The sequence below is a fragment of the Austrofundulus limnaeus genome, unplaced genomic scaffold (assembly GCF_001266775.1).
Source record: "Austrofundulus limnaeus strain Quisiro unplaced genomic scaffold, Austrofundulus_limnaeus-1.0 Scaffold179, whole genome shotgun sequence".
Classification (NCBI taxonomy): domain Eukaryota; kingdom Metazoa; phylum Chordata; class Actinopteri; order Cyprinodontiformes; family Rivulidae; genus Austrofundulus; species Austrofundulus limnaeus.
Window position 1 is genome coordinate 87,620 of NW_013952581.1, and position 16,760 is coordinate 104,379.

Sequence of the window (16,760 nt, forward strand, 5' to 3'; positions counted from 1 at the left end):
TGTTGTTTTGTTGGTTGGTTGGTTGGTTGGTTTGTTTGTTGTTTTGTTGGTTGGTTGGTTGGTTGGTTTGTTTGTTGTTTTGTTGGTTGGTTTGTTGGTTTGTTTGTTGGTTTGTTGGTTTTTTGTTGTTTGTTGGTTGGTTTGTTGGTTGGTTTGTTGGTTGTTTTGTTGGTTGGTTGGTTGGTTGGTTTGTTGGTTTGTTTGTTGGTTGGTTTGTTGGTTTGTTTGTTGGTTTGTTGGTTTTTTTGTTGTTTGTTGGTTGGTTTGTTGGTTTGTTTGTTGGTTGGTTTGTTGGTTTGTTTGTTGGTTTGTTTGTTTGTTTGTATTGTCACAGCTTTCTCTGAAATGCAGCATCGCTGCCCGGTCCGAGCAAACCTCACGTGAAACTCCAGGTGAGGACACCTGTACGTCCAGATGTTCTGGTTTAACGAGCTGCAGTTAAACTGAGTTTAATCAGCGCTCAGAACAAGCAGCTAAAACAACGTCAGTCCAGTGGAGAAGCAGAGCTTTTATTATGAGCTCCATTAATAAGAGATTAAAGGACAGATAATGGACCCAGAGTTCAAGACTTCGTCCCTTTCTGTTTCATTTCATTTATTGTTTATTTGAATAGGGACAAGTGTCAGTATTAACAATACTACACACTACAACATTTACAGCCAGAGCTCATTTGCAATGCCCCTCCCTAGATGGGCTTTTAGCAACATGAAATAAAAGTTAAATAAAAACATCACAATATTAAAACTCACTAACAAACTCATCAAACCAACTTAAACATAAATGATTTAAAAGTGACAGTTCAGTTACTCATGACCACAAAGCTGGTTTTCCTTCAAGAAAAGCTTCAGTTTTGATCTAAAATGGTTCCAGTCAGACATCAGTTTGAAACCAGCAGGTAGGGAATTCCACATGTTAATCCCTCGAGCAGAAAAAGCTGTTTGACCCACAGCCGTTTAAAAAAAGGAACTTTACAGTTCCCACTGTTTGCTCCACGAGTTACTGAGTCATGTTAAGTTTTTTTTAGGAATATGACAATGATGTGCTCTGATGGGTTTCCTGTCCAAGATCTTAACTACTCTGTTGTAAATCCACAACTGTTCGGAAAACTCTGCAGAAAAACAAGATAAAAAGGAAAAAATATAAACAACAGAATAATCAGACGTTAGCCCTCCATCAGAAACGACTCGAAAAAAGAAAACTAGATTAAGATTATAAAAATCTGTTCAGTCTTTAACTCCTTCATTTTCACATTTAAATCCTTCAGTTGGGGTGTATATAAAGTGGAAGTGCAGTGCTTTGGTCTGAATTACACCTTATTGTAACTCCACAAGCCCCGCCCCTTTTCTGGGGCGTGTCTCGGATCAACTCGTCTTGAGGCTGTCTCTTTAAATCCAAACGAGGCGCTTCACAGCCCACCCCCCTCCAGCTTCCAGACCGGTCCATTGCAGTTTGATAGAGGGGTTTAGGACTATATAGCTGCGCAGAAACGTTTTTATTTACAAATGAATTAAAAGATGTCAACCAGAGAAGACTTGTCCATCCAGCCTTACATGTTGGAACCAGAGTCTGACCCAGAACCAGAGTCTGACCCAAAGCCACCATAGTTGGTAAGTCCAGACCTTATTTGTAAATTACGTTGCAAATAATTTGACACAATAGTTCAGAAAACGTAACAGAAAATAGATAAAACTGAATGGGTTGAAATTATAACGCAAACAGAAAATAAAGATATCTTTCCAGCACCGCAAATTCTATTTTTCTGCACTCCTAGAAACTCCAAGTACAAAAAAAATCGAATTTAACGGCTAAATAAGTGGAGTTTGCAGGATATGTCCCTTTTAACAACTGAGATTTAACATAAAAACATGCTAACATCTTTTATTTTGTATTAATGTATGAAGCAAAAACTGAAAAATATGACTTTAAATGAAACAAACATAGATTTAATAATTGAGGCTTAAAAATGTGCAGAATAAACTTCATTTTAGTGTCACACATGTCTAATTTAGTGTAGTTTCTTCAGTAAAAGAACAAAGTTCAAAAAAATAAAAGATCCACAAACAAGTTTCTATGAATCTAATTAAAATGATTCTCACTCAGATAAAATGAGATTGTTTGTATGATACGTGCAGAGATTACATTTATTCTGTTAGATACCTGGAGCTAAAGATGTGAAAATATCAGCTAAAATACCAAAGTGTTTACTGTGCAAGCTGCAAACCTGGAGAAAGTTAAGACTTTTAGATAAACTCCACCAATCCAACATTTCCATTCAGGTTCTGTTGTGATGCAGAGACCTGAATGTGTTTATTTTTGTTTTAAGTTTCAGATTAATTCAGATGTTCTTTAAAAAACAATTCATAAAATCTGACGTTCTTTCCTTTTATTCTACCTTCTCCGTTTTGTTTCTCAGGTGAATCGGTGCCAAGTTTGAAAGCTGTGACTAAAAATAACACCTTGGCGTGGCTTTAAGGCTTTAACTTCACTTTAGGAGGGAAAATGTCACTAAATTTAGTTTCAGGTTTCGTAGCAACCTGCTAAACAAAGATGAAACGCTTAAAGCTCCACTTCAGAACAGATCTGATCCCTCATTTGTTCAGGTGTTTGGCTGATTGTGTCTGTTCGCCGTACGGACAGTTAAAGTTTTAACACGGTCACATAATGAGGAGGTTAAACACTGAGGAGCACTTAAAAGATGGGATTTACAAGATAAAGCTCAAAGCTCCTGGATGTGCACATGGCGGGACACGCATCCACCCACTAATCCCTCCCCTCTGATCTTCACTCATCGTTACAATCACATCTCAATTTCTGCATTTTTCTGTCTAATTACTCCGGCTCCGTTAGTGCAAGTGCAGCCGCAGCTATGGCAATGAACAAATACAAGTACACACATCGGGTGAAGCGGGACGGGACAGACGGCGACGTGGAAGGGCGGGAAGCGAGGAGAGTACGTGCTGAGAAAGTGGGTGTCAGGGCAGGTGAGACTGAAGGTTGCAGATTGAGCGTCAGACAGATTTTAGTTGCGAAACAAGAGTCTGGAAAGTCCCCCGTCTGCCTCCGGGTGCTCCCTCTCTACCTGTTGGCTGTGTCGTTGTTGGTATGAACAGGTGGTGACCGGTCCCCGCCCAACGCTCCTGTCCCTCAACTTCATCTCCAACGGCATCGAAACACAGAGGATTTATGAGCCGGTGAAATTAGATAATGGTCCAGCGCTCTTTTTTCTCAGTTTTTAGTGACTGTTAGATGACCCACAAGAGTCCAGTCTGAACCCTGAGGCCACCTGGGTCATTTTGACCCAAAGCCAACAGCGGGGTTAGTCTTCATCTCCATCTTATGTCCATAGGCAGGTCGTGGAGGCAACAGGTCCAGGAGAGARACCAAGACCCCWGCAACACTATCCAGCTCATCCTGGAGAACCCTGAGGTGTTCACAGGCCAGAGAGGATTAATGGTGTCTTCCAGTTGCACTGGGAAGTGGAAACTTCCTCGCTCCAATTCGTAAATTCAAACTGGAACACCCCCTCCAGTGGTAAATCCCATTCTAATAGTGGGAGCCCCAGTTTTGATTTTAAGATGGCGGCTAGTTGCAGCTTTAGTCACTCATACAAGTAGTGTGTTTTTGTTCATACTGTACGCATTCAAAACAATGTTTATTTTCATGGGATTCAACTAGAAATCAACAAGGTCAACAGCAGCAACACAATCACCTGTKGGCTAACTGGAATGCAGTTTCATCCGGTTTGTTAGGACATTACGTCACTACCACTGCCCAGTTCTGGAATTCGATGTAAATGGAATGTACCCAGACCCAGGGCTGCCTCCAGTGAGTCCTGGGTCTTCCCCAAGGTCTCCTCCCAGTGGGACATGACCAGAACCAMCTCAAGTGATGAGGAGCRWCAGGTCTACTCCAAACCWCTTGCTGCATTTAGACCGAATGCCTCAAGTTGAATGCTTGTGCACTTTGATGTCAKACACTTGGTATCGAGYATCAAAAATGATCGAGACATGCTTTGGAAGGAGWCTYTTGAATCTAGGTTGTCCCCCTCTGCCCGTCTCTTTGTACAATCAATGGTGGATGWAATTGAGAGTGGTTTGGTTTTATTTACYGAGAGTGAGAGCATGTTGTCGTCAAACACCTCTGCACCRTGTCTGGATTCACCAGATGATTAAGAGGCARTCTGAGTTTGGTGAGCTTCACCACTCCAGGAGCTTTGGGCTGATGAGGCTTCAGTACCAGTTTGTCCTGAGCCCAGTTTTACGAGCTGCTGACCCACATCTCCAGCCAGGACACCAACTACAGGCTCTCAGTTTCAACTGAAGACAGCCTGTYCATCTGTCTCAGGTTAGTGGGCATCATTCAGGAGACTTCCCAGGCTCTTGGTCWCATTGCGGAGTCTCTCTGATTGATTGAYGCAGCTGYAAAAGTTCTGATTTTTCAACCTCTAGCATCTGCAGCTRWATGCGCGACAAACACTCAAAATCTGAAACGCAGTGTTTGACATGCAAAACGATTCAAAACCAGAGACTTCTCGATGCCTCTAGATGCTTGTCCACCAWAGACTTCRCATGTAAACCAGACGCCCTGATGCTCAAATTGTGTTTGGTCTGAACGCACTATAAGGCAGAGCCCRACCACCCTACGAAGGAAGATGATTTTGGTYRCTTGCATCCAGGATCTCGTTCTTTYGGTCGTGATCCAGAGCTCAGGATCTCAAGGCGCAATTGTGGAGAGGAGGGCCTCTGGTTTGGTAACCAAAGGTTTCATCTCTGCAAGATGATGTGGTTCTRTTGACGTCTTTGTGACAGTTCCACTGAGTCTGAGGCCATGGTTCTGGACTGGAAAAAGGTCAAGGGACAGTCTCAGTCTTATATGGAGGATTTCTAGTACCTGGATGTCTTTTATAAATGATGGTAGGATGGAGCGGGAGATGGATCGAAGGATTGAGGCCTCATCCTCAGTAATGTTGCTTCAATCAGTCGAGGTAAAGAAAGAGCTGAGTCAAAAGGCGAAGCACTGGATTTACTGGTCAGTCTACGTTCCAACCATCATCTGTGGTCGTGAGGCCTGGATCATGAATCATAATTGAATCTTAAAATATTAAAAACAATGTCTTACCCATAACAACACTGACCTGTTTCAACAGACAAGCAGTCTTCAAGCAATCAGAAACAACTATAATGATTTGAYGCCCCAATGGAGACCAAACATTACAACATAATGTCACCTAAAAGTAAAGAGGTATTTAGAGAAAAAGGGCCTGGATAAATTTATTTAAGAACGTTTTAAAGAAGATCACATCACTACATTTTCAGTTAAAATAAACACAACTATGCAATCCCAGAGTTCTTTAATAAACATAAAAAAGCAGCAAATCTCAATGTTAAAAAATGTAAAACAACCACTGAAAGTTTTGTCGTATTAAATTAATCTTATATGTTTGATATAATTAGTATTACAGATTGTATACATCTGGAGGGGGCTTCCAGTAGATGTTTTATTCCATCACCAGTGTTGGACATCACTGTCAAAAAAAGCCTTACTTGGAGAAATAGACATTTGTTATCTAAATGTCTTTATTTTCTTTTACTGCACCTGTTTTCTATTCAGTTATGGAGGCAACTCAATGAAAATACAAGATTCCTTCACTTTAGTCTCTTRTTCATAAAGTGAGCATCTTTATCACTTTGACTTTTATCAACTGAAACCGACCTTAAAGCTGTCACTGCTGAAAGGGTTTGTTGCACAAGAAAAAGCGTTTTTTATCCTAATTTTCTTCTGAAATGCATAAAAGTGAGTTGATTCGTGTTGATTTGGAGAGCAGACAGCGGCGGTGTCTCCATTCCTTCAGCATTAAATCAGAGACGAGAACAGAAAGAGAAAGAGCCGTTCATTCCTCCTGATCTTCCCTGCAGACATTCACCACCCATCATTCACTCGCTCCTTCCTTCCCAGGAATCAAACACACGTGTAAACATAGCAACAGGTCTCCTCGATGAGGTCATGCCCCGAGGAGCTTTGATGACGAGTCACGACGACTGTGAGGGCACGCCGACCTTCAGGTAGGGCTCTGTCATCTGTGACGGTTTTTCACGGGAACGTTACTGCACGGTTTCGATCAGAACCAAAGGCTCCGGCAAACACAAAAGTTAGAAAGCGGGGTCGAATACGGACCACCAAGTCACACACCAGCTCAAGTTTTAAATGTTCTGCTTCTCCAAGCTAAACTTTGATGAAAGTTCTTTTAAGCTAATTAATTGGTGTAAAGAAGCAAAAACTAAGGGCGGATTTATTTTATTTGAAATTTTAAACTGCGATCTTACTGTTTATGTATTTGGAAAATTTTATATGATACCTTCACTGTATGGGCACAGAATATGTCTGGTTATATTTGTAATGGTACTGTGTTACGAAATTGATTCAATATTATTGTTCTACGTGTGTTTTCTGATAAATACGTTGGAATAAATTTGGATTTTGATTTCCATAATTTACTTTTATGTATGAATACATGCAAYATGACGTTACTATATTTAGTATAAAGCAGGGATCTGTAACCTGCGGCTCTGGTGCCACATGTAGCTCTTCGAAAATGTGACCAAGCATAACAGACTTTAATTGTTTGTTTGTTTGTTTGTTTGTTTGTTTGTTTGTTTGTTTGTTTGTTTGTTTGTTTGTTTGTACTCACAACAGAAATCAATTTGTAAGCAAAAACGTGATCTGTTATACTAATACAAATAGTAAAACATGTTAGCTCATGCTAGTCAGTTTTTTTACTTAAATAAACCAACTTTTTTCTCTCAAATCCATTAGAATTACCTTAAGAATTTGAAGACTACACAGTAACAAGAATTAGGAAAAAATAAACCAGAATAGTTGTACTAGTTTTTTATGAAATTCAGTGTAAACTATATACAGTATTTTTTCTTGTTTACATGAATATGGTCTTTTCATTTATCCTGATGTGTAAAATTATAACAAATAATAAGATTCACAGTATATATTTTTTATTTTATAATGCCACCTCCACTGACCATAAAGGTACCAAAAAAGGCCATGAAAAGGTCCACGGACCACCAGTTGATAATCACAGTTGTAGCTTGTTTTGCGGCTCTGGGTGCATTTTATAAGTGAGCCGAGCAGCACAAATGGCTCATTTGATCACAAAGGTTGCAGACCCCTGGTATAAAGCATTGGATAGGTCACTTTTCCAAGAGGTTTCGTTTTCGCATAATTGACCCTATGGCCTTGGCAGAGGTTTGCATTCTCCGAGCGCTTCTAGTTTTACTTTAATATTGTAAATACTTTATAATAATAAACTACTTTTATACTGAAAACAGCTAATTTTAGGTTTTCTTTTCTGTCTCCATTCGTTTATGTCACCACTCAYGCTTTTTTACCAGCAGACCAGGACCAGATCACTTCAAAGCGTGTTCAAAGCAGAGGTGATGAGGAACCCCCAGCATCTGAGACCCCCCGTGAGGACTCCTTTAGCACCTCCAACGTTGCCCACCAAGCTTCCTGAGTCCAGCTGCTGCTCCATTTGGCTGTAATCAGCACCCAGCATCATCCCTGACCCAAGGAGGTGGGGGTGGGAAAAGGAACTTAACAAGTTCTTAAAAAACGTCTCCCCCCCCCCTGCCTTTTTACCTCTCAAACAGCCACTGAGACTTCTTACATCTGGCAGCACCCCTCGCTGACCCTGCTGTCCTGAAACACGCTTAATAAATGGGGTCGTTGTGAGCAGAGGAAGCCAGCGACACACCCCACATCCTCGCCCTGTTGGTACCCAGGCAGGCTTTAAATGAGGCCGTGCACGTTTGGAGCTAAAGGAGTCTTTAGTTGAAAGGTTTTAGTTTTTAAGCAGCTGGGTGATCTAAATTTAGACAATTAAAGAGAAACCGTCATGGAGGAGCAGAGCTAACGGYTAATGCTAATTTTAAAAAGTGTCCTCCTGCAGTTTATGACCACGACACGCCGTGTGAACGGCCCAAACAGACACTCGGAGCGACTCTGCAGCAGACAAGGAGGTATTTATAACCCACAGGTCGTTCTCGTGCAGCTGTCGGGGACAGGATGGATGGACCGAGGTGTGGAGCGGGGGGGCAGGAGCACTGAGAAAAAGGAGGTTCTGTGTTGATTTGTTCCAGAACTCCTAGTTTTATAAATATAAAAGACGCAGAAACAATAAAAGAAAAGAAAAAAAAAAGGCTAACCGACAYGCTGCCAGGGCTCGTCGAACGAAACCGACGAACCGTCTACAGCCCAGCCCCGTTCACGTGTTGTTTTCCTCTCCTTTTCCATGGTTACCTGCCGTCTCATAAAAAAGGTGGTGTGATGTAGGAGTGGCGGAGCTTTTCCTCTCGTCACACCAACAGCTTTCATCTGGAGCGGATTAGAAACATTAGCTGTGTCTTATCTCAACACCTTCCTTCATGTCTTTCATCGTTCACCCCCCGTTCCTGTCTCTTTCCTCTCAAACATCAGTCGTTCATTTCTGCATCCATCTACTCAGGCATTCTTAAAATAGTTCAAAGGCAAGAAGTCAAAAACATACTTTTGTTGAACAAAGTGGAGAGACAACAAACGACTCAGGTGTTGTCAAATTATCTCAATAAATTATTCTAGAGGGAAGAAGAAAGTGGCTCAAATTTATATTTTCATTCAAGTGTTTCCAGGGTTCAGTGGGGGCGTGAGTTAAATTTAACTTGTTATCCAGCTCTATGATAACTCAAATAATGAATGGTCATATAAATACAGCTTATGCAACTGATATATGGAGATAAATTAGTCTCAAATAGATCTGAGCAAGTGAGCGACAAGATTTGCACAAACAGGAGTGCGAGAATCTGCTCGACTGTGAACGTGACTTTTGAGACGGTCTTCCTTGCTCGTTCGCTCAAAACTCGTTGCTCCCTCACCTTGTTGCTCGCTTGAACCTGGTTGTTTGCTCTAATCTCTAATCTCTAATCCAAACAGTTTGTTCAAGTAAATAATGTGAGATCGGAATTATGTAATACTACATGGAGTTCCACAGGGTTCTGTGCTCGGACCAAAGCTGTTTATTTTATGCGTGAATGACTTGGTCAATGCTTTAGGGCTTTTGAAGWGTTTAGTATTTTTTTTGCAGATAATACCACATTTGAGATGATACATGCAGAATTTGTAAAAATACAAAACTGGTTTTAACTTAATAAGTTAATAAGTTGAAGAAACTACATGTAACAGAAATGAAACTACTGAGATTTATAGAGTGAGTGAGGTGAAGTTTTTGGGTGTTGTCATTGATGAAAAGAGGACAATGAAAGCTCGTATAAATTACTTAAAAATACAAAATAGCTAAGTCAATCACATTGCTGTAAAAGGTATGAGTTTTGAATGATAAAGCTCTATATATATTGTATAATGTAAAGATTGTTTCACATTTAAATTACTGTATTGAAGTTTTATAGTATTTAATGGAAATAAGATTCGAAGATATTGGATGTTTTTGTTTAATTTTTTATAAATATGGAGATTATTGAAGCTTGAGTTTGCTGAAGTTGTTTTTTGAAAAAAAGGGGGAGATAAAATACAATTTTTCTTTTCATTCATGACATGATTTACCCTTTTATTTTACTGTATTTAGATTGCTTTGACATTATGAATGAAATAAACTGAATAAATAAACAATAATCTTGATGCTCCCTTAATCAAACCTTTTTGAGACTAAATTATCTCCATACGGATAACTGTGTCTCATCTTTTGCCATAAATTAGCATCATTTTGGCTGTGATGACATGTTATAGGAATTTATTCACAAACGGACTTAAACTCCTGTAAACCTGTATTTCTTACCGTATATAGCATTTTTTAAGAGAAATTAATAAAAGTTTATAATAACTTGTAAACTCGATTGGTTAAAATAATGAAAACATTAATAACAATAACAGACAGATCTCTATTTTGGTTTTGTTGTTTGTTTGATTTTATCACTTAATTAAGCTTTTAATATGTTGATTTGGATTATTTTAAATAAATGAAACAGAGAAGTTTAATATGATGGACAGTTATTTATAATCTGTTTCAGTGAACTTCTTGAACATATTTTAATCTTCTTGACAATCACAAAACTTGTCACAAAGAAACAGTGATTTTTATTAGTCAGTTATGTTTTTGTCTGTGTGTAATTTGTCTTCAATAAACTTAGACACCTAATCTTGTTTTTGTTTTTTACTGGCCTATCTGTTACTCATGTTAATATATTTACACCTCTTTCCTTCAGCACGTTCCTGTTAGTCATACGACCTTAAATGCCAATGGGAGAAACTCATGATTCACACTTTGAAAATCCACGTGGACACACAAACACAAAGAAACACACACACACACACACACACACACACAAAGAAACACACACACATAGAAAAAGAAAGGTTAGCAGAAGACAATTGCCAGGGTTCAAGTCGGACTCGGCTCCACCCGCCTCTCTCAACAGGGCGGGAACATCAGAGCAGGGGTCAGCGTGCCTCGTCGGACCGTCGCGGAGTGGCCGGTGTTTGAAGGAGGCCTGCGATGGGGAAGGCTTTTTCGGAAAGGGGAAGCGCTCCGCTTGAAGTTTTTAGATATCCGTGGAAAGGAATTCTCTGCTCTGCATGGCAGCAGAGCCACTTTCCTTTATCTTCCGAGGCTTTTATTTTTCCCCAAAGCAACGGGAAAAACGATGTCAAAGAAACATGTATCAGGATCGTTTCCAGGAAGAGACGGCCTAAACAACAGCAACTCAATCCCTCAAGGAGAGCGAGAGGAATTTGCTGTTTGAAACCAAGTCACAGAGTGTTTTAGATAGATATGTTATGTGAGTAAGAAGATCGGCCAACGGGAGCACGTGTAGGAAGAAGGTCCACTGACCCAAACTATCCCACGATCCACCAGCAACCTGGCGAAACCACAAACTCAACCTCTGGCTGCCCAGCTGCTCGCTGAAGAACAGAACTCAATTATTTTCACACAAACTCCAGCGGGGAAGACTTTGAGCCCGTTTGCTCGAGTTACAGCTGAAGATATGAGCTCTGTTTGACGGCAGCAGCAGGACATCTTCAGCTCAGTGTCAGGTCCAACCAGATTAAAAACAAAATAACTGAGAAAATGTGTTATTAATCACCTGAACAATTAGAAGAGTCAGTTGGACTGATGGTAAAAAGCCAGCTCAGCCTCTTACTAGCCAATAATCTGTCAGTCAGTTAATGGATTATCTGAGGGGGTGATGCAACTCTCAGGTCCTGTCAGGTCTATGAAGAGTTGCTTCTTTTCCTTATTTGTTTAGGACAGGCCTTTCAGATATTTCCTCATGTTTAAAAACCACGCAGCACACCCTGTTTTCTTTAAGACTCATATGGTTGCAGCAAAAATGCAATTTTAAACTTGTCACACTGCTATTTTTGGTATTTTCAGTAGGCGAAGCTGAAGAAATAAAAACAAATCATGTGGTTGGACAACAAGCCACAAAGGTGTCTGCAAAGGTAAACAGTATTTAAGGTTTCAGCACAGCCTGTGATCCTTTTTACTACAAAACAATTCATTAAAAATGAATGAAAGATCAGTAAATGATTAAATAAACTGTTCAAGACCAACTTCAAGAATACATTTGACACGTTGGAAGTAAAGAGATGAGGAATTTCACAGTTATATATTTATTAAACTGTATTTCCTCAATGATCTTCCTTCCTAGGGAGGCTGGGCTCAGTCTGCGAGGGCGAGGAACTCAGAGTAGAGCTGCTACTGCTCTGCATCGATAAGAGTCAGCTGAGGTGGGTCATCAGATCAGGATCTTATCTTTCTGACCGCACTCAATTCATMCAAATAAAATCCTTCCATTCTCAGTCATCCCCCGTCTCCACCGGCGTGCCCCAAGGCTCTGTGCTTAGACCCCTTCTATTCATAACTTACCTCCTTCCTCTTGGTTACATTTTCCACAAGTTTGGTGTCCGTTTCCATTGTTATGCAGATGACACACAGCTCTACCTGTCAACCAAGCCAAACTCCACACACCCTCCCTCCATCCTCTCTGACTGTCTCAGTGAACTCAATCACTGGTTTTCAGACAATTTCTTTCAGCTGAATAGTGACAAAACAGAAATCGTCCTTGTCGGCACTAAAAAAATCAATCTCAAAATTTAATTATCTCCTCATCCCTATCAACAACTCTCTGCTAAGCCCCTCCCCTCAGGTCAAGAGTCTTGGTGTCATCCTCGACAACACTCTCTCCTTCACTGCACACATCAATAATGTTACTCGGTCTGCCTACTTCCACCTCAGAAAAATCAACYGTCTCCGTCCATCTCTCACACCCCGCACCACAGCCATCCTTGTCCACAGTCTTGTGACTTCACAGATTGACTACTGCAACTCTCTCCTTTTTGGCCTCCCCAACAAATCCCTCCATAAGCTTCAGATGGTGCAGAACTCGGCTGCACGTGTCATCACCCAAACCTCCTCCCATAACCACATCACCCCAGTTCTGCAGCAGTTCCACTGGCTCCTGGTCAAATCAAGCATCGTCTTCAAAATTCTTCTTCTCACGTTCAAAGCTATCCACCATCTTGCCCCTTCTTACATGTCCGACCTCATACACATCTCCATCCCCTCCCGCTCTCTCCGATCCTCTTCTTCCCTAAACCTCCAAGTACCCACTGCCCRCCTCTCCACCATGGGGAGCAAGGCCTTCACCTGTTCTGCACCTCTCCTCTGGAACTCTCTGACTTAAGAAACATCACCTCTCTTCCTGTGTTCAAGTCTGCTTTGAAAACACATCTCTTTAGATTAGCATATCCATCTTAGCTTCATTTGTAAACAATGCTCTGCAACTCATGCCTGCTTGTCTCTAACTGTATTTTCACACATTCTTCTATGATGTGTCTAATGCTGTAAGTGTCCTTGGGTGTTCTGAAAGGCGCTTTCATATAAAATGATTATTATTATGGGATCCTTTTAGAGGAGTTCCAGCCTCCCAGCTAAGACCCAGGACTCGCTGGAGAGATGATGTATCCTCTGTTGCTCACTTGAATTTTGTTGCTTGTTTAAACCTCATTGCTCTTTTTAATCTTGTTGCCCGTTCAATCCTGGTTGCGGTTTTTAATCTTTTTGCTTGTTCAAACCTCGTTGCTCGTTCAAACCTCGTTGCTCAGTTTAATCTTGCTCATTTAAACCTCGTTGCTCACTCAAACTCTGTTGCTTGCTCGCTGGACTCCTCCCTTTAGAGGTGTTGTGGGCTCATCACACTGGTAGGAGGCCCCGGGGACAACCCACGACTCTGCAATCATGCATCCTACCTGGCCTGGGAACGCCTCAGGGTCCTCCAGGACGAGCTGGAAAGTGTTGCTGGAGTGAATTGTTGTCTCTGATTATGCATAAGTAACAGAAGAGGACGATTTCCTCAGTTCTCATTGTATTGCAGTTACTGTTTAATCGTTTTAACTAATTTTACTTCCTGCAAGTCGCTCTTTTTTTAGATCAAAGGAAGAAACTTTACCTTGGCCATTAAAAAGGGAAAACCCAACTGTGGAGACAGGTTATCGTTTGTTTTTCTTGGCTTTTGCAAGAAAAACCTCAAAGAAAAATGCTCATCCAACCATTTTTTTTCCAGGTCATAGGGGTTGCTTGTGCACATCTTGCGTCCAAAATGACCTCAGAAGTGCAAAACGGTATATGCAAACGAGTCCAGAGTGAAATCTGGTGTCCCGCCTTGTTTTCTGTTTTCACACAGTCCTCACTTCTGCTCCACTCTTCCTCCAAAGAAACGCAGCCAAAGCTACAAAAAGCTCTCAAACGTTCTGCTTTCCGGGTCCGGCTGACCACAACCCATCCAACCCGGGTCACCTTACCCGTTTACAGCCCGACACAGAGGGCCGTTCAAAGCCTCGCAGAGGAAATCTCTTCCTCTGCAGAGATACGTTACACCTCTTCTGCATATTCACCTTTCACCACGCAGTGCTCACTTCCTGTCTGGCTGAGGCCGGGGGACACAAACACAACATTCATGTGTTATCAGAGAGTTTGTTATCGATTCATAAAACCAACAGAAACTCTCTCCAGACTAGAATTAACTCTGCTGCTTAAATAATTCATCAGGAATTGGGAGCTAAATGTCAAAAGCTGATTTATTGGGCCAGATGAATCCTGCCAGATAAAAATTTCACCGTTGAAAAATGGGACCGTTGCTGCAACTGATGATCTGAGGAATTCCATGGAGACCTGCCAGTCACGTAGCCATCACGGATCATCGCTCCGTCTGACAGCAGGTATCGACAGACGCTCGCATGAAGAAACGAGAGCTGGTATTGTGTCTGTGACAGTCTTGTAGGGTGGTTGCACTTGTAGGAAAACAACAACATACCAGAGTGACACCGCCTGGGGCTCTGCCAGGTCGGCCCTGGCAGCCGCTGCTGTCGGTTAATGGCGGGCTCATTCAGGTTGATGGTTTTCACAGCGTGTTCTCGTTCCCAGCCCTGGAAAACCTCGGAGATCGACTCGATACTTTCTGTGTGTTCCGACAGTCGGTGCGTAACAGCCGCTGACGACGTCTTTCAGTGATGYCCTGTCCTGAAGTCAGAGTCAGGACAGGACTCTTCAGTGTCTACAGATTTAACCATCGCAGCTTGTGACGGAGGTCCCCGCAGGCGGAAAGTATCTGACAAAAAGGTTTTCAGGTCTCGCTTCATGATCAGAAAAAAAAGGAAAAATTACAAATAATAAAGCTTTGTTTTTGTGCAAAGAAGCATCTGAGTCCTTAAAGGAAGTTCAGACACTAAAACATCCTGTATGTTCGTATATGACAACCAGTGGACAGAGATAAACTATTCTATAAATATTGTACAAAACTTGTCAGGTACAATAAAATAACATATAAAATTATCCTGGTTTGACTCAAATTCAAATTAAATATTTAAAGTTTCCAATATAAAAATAGTTTCACTAAGTAAAGACTTAAATATTGACACTTTTAGAAGTCAAATTTTAATGTAAATGATATGTTTCCTGTTAACATTTATAATAAAACCCTAATTAATGTGGGGAAAAATGAGAAAATAGTACATAATTTGAAAAATATTGTCTATTTAGTACATTATTGTTGATATTTGTCAGAAAACATAAAATAAACAATTTAAATGAACTTTTGTAGATGTTTAGTTTGTGTGATATGTTGTTCTGTATATTTTAGTATATTACATGTCTAAACTCTGCATTCTATTCTACTCTATTCTACTTTTTTCTACTCTACACTAGTCTATTCAACTTTATTCAATTTTATTCTATTCTACTCTATTCAACTCTATTCTACTTTATTTTATTTTTCTCTATTCTATTTTTTCTACTGTACACTAGTCTATTCTACTTTACTCATTTTACTCTATTCTACTTTATTTTACTCTATTCAACTCAATTCGATTTTATTTTATTTTACTTTATTCTATTTTATTCTACTCTACACTAGTCTATTCTACTTTCCTCAATTTTACTCTATTCTACTTTATTCTATTCTACTGTATTCTACTCTACACTAGTCTATTCAACTTTAGTCATTTTACTCTATTCTAYTTTMTTYTACTCTATTCTATTTTCTTCTACTCTAAACTAGTCTATTCTACTTTACTCAATTTTACCCTAATCTACTTTATTTTACTCTATTCTACTTTATTTTACTATATTCTACTCTATTCTACTCTACACTAGTCTATTCTACTTTACTCAAATTTAATCTATTCTACTTTATTTTACTCTATTCTACTCTACTCTATTCTACTTTATTTTACTTTACTCTATTCTATTCTACTCTGAATGCATTCTGAGAAGGTTTTATGATTAAAACATAATTTAACCTGCAGGTTTGATATATGATATAATATGATATGGAACATAAAGTTAAAGAATTACGATATGTCAATAATGGTGATAAATTGTTCCATTATTATTTGGACAGTTCTACATTGTGGCTCAGCATTAAATTAAAACACTTCCTAGAAACGTGTGCTTCTGTCCGTGACTTTCAAAAACTATAAAAATCCTTCAAAGCCACACATTTGTTGTTTTTGAACCGCGGAGCAACACGCAGGCAGTGAAACGATGTTGTCCATGATGCTGTTTTATATTAAAACTCTGTCTTTAAGTGCAGAAGCATGACAGGATAATTGTTCGGGGGTTAGAGTTCATGTTGCGAAGGGGTTTTTTTAACACGAGAACGGTACGATCCAGAATCTGAGAAAGAAGGAACAGTGCTGCTGAGCTTTATGTGGTTATGAAGGGTCGTATTTTCTTACTTAACCCACATGTCAGAGCCAATAAACGAGAAAAGCACCGAGTCCAAGCATGAGGCAGGGCTGCAGCTCTACGGTTACCCCGCGGAGCAGCGTGTTGTTGTGAAGGTGCTGACTGACACTCTGGTAATGCCTTCACGTCTCTTAAACGCCCAACGAAGACGTGTCACAGAGGAGAGGGAGGGAAAAATACCCAACTTACAAACAATTCGTGCAAACCAAAGCCGACGGAGCAGCATTCAGAACTGTCCAACAACTGTGGCTCAGACCTCACAAATAATTTCACATTCCTGCATTTTTTATTTTAAGTAACAGCCAAATCAACTTTATATCTTATTAGTTTTGTCTGGTGCACGCTAACTTTTTATGCTTCTGTTCAGGTTTAAATTAAATAAAACAGCTGATTTTAATGTTCTGAATTTTATTTTTATTTTACCGTATTTTATATGAACTAGTGAGTCTATAAT